The sequence below is a fragment of the Acyrthosiphon pisum genome, chromosome X, assembly GCF_005508785.2.
Source record: "Acyrthosiphon pisum isolate AL4f chromosome X, pea_aphid_22Mar2018_4r6ur, whole genome shotgun sequence".
In the NCBI taxonomy this organism is placed as follows: Eukaryota; Metazoa; Arthropoda; class Insecta; order Hemiptera; family Aphididae; genus Acyrthosiphon; species Acyrthosiphon pisum.
This window is the reverse complement of record NC_042493.1, coordinates 17,399,162-17,399,529: the sequence shown is the minus strand read 5'-3', so window position 1 is coordinate 17,399,529 and position 368 is coordinate 17,399,162. Positions and strand designations below refer to the sequence as shown.

The 368-nt window shown below is 26.1% G+C and overlaps 1 protein-coding gene across 1 annotated transcript in view; it reads right to left on the bottom strand.

Moving 5' to 3' along the window:
* Positions 1-368, bottom strand: part of LOC100571217 — a 5,551-nt gene that overhangs the window by 4,041 nt on the left and 1,142 nt on the right. The gene's annotated exons all lie outside the window — the stretch shown is intronic.

Sequence of the window (368 nt, the reverse complement as noted above, 5' to 3'; positions counted from 1 at the left end):
AAAGTATTGTTTCACACATGCGTATAAACGTAAAATAGCAAATCTTTGGATGGCTTAAACTTCCAAAATAATAGTTTCCGCAAAACAATTCAAACAATTTCGAAAACACCGTTAAAACCACACATTATGAAAGAAAAAAATTAATAATATTCAGTTCTAATTTCTAAGTATTTTTTTTTTAAAAATACGCGTAACGAAAATATATAGTTATTGATGTTTCTTATCAATAACGTCAAAACGAAGTTTCTCCGGGCTTTTTTTTTTTTTACATTCTTATAAAGAACCCTAAAATACACATGTTAGAAAAAAAAAATTTGAAAAATCGGTAGGTTACTAAACCAGATTTATGCCAAAAAATCATACAAACA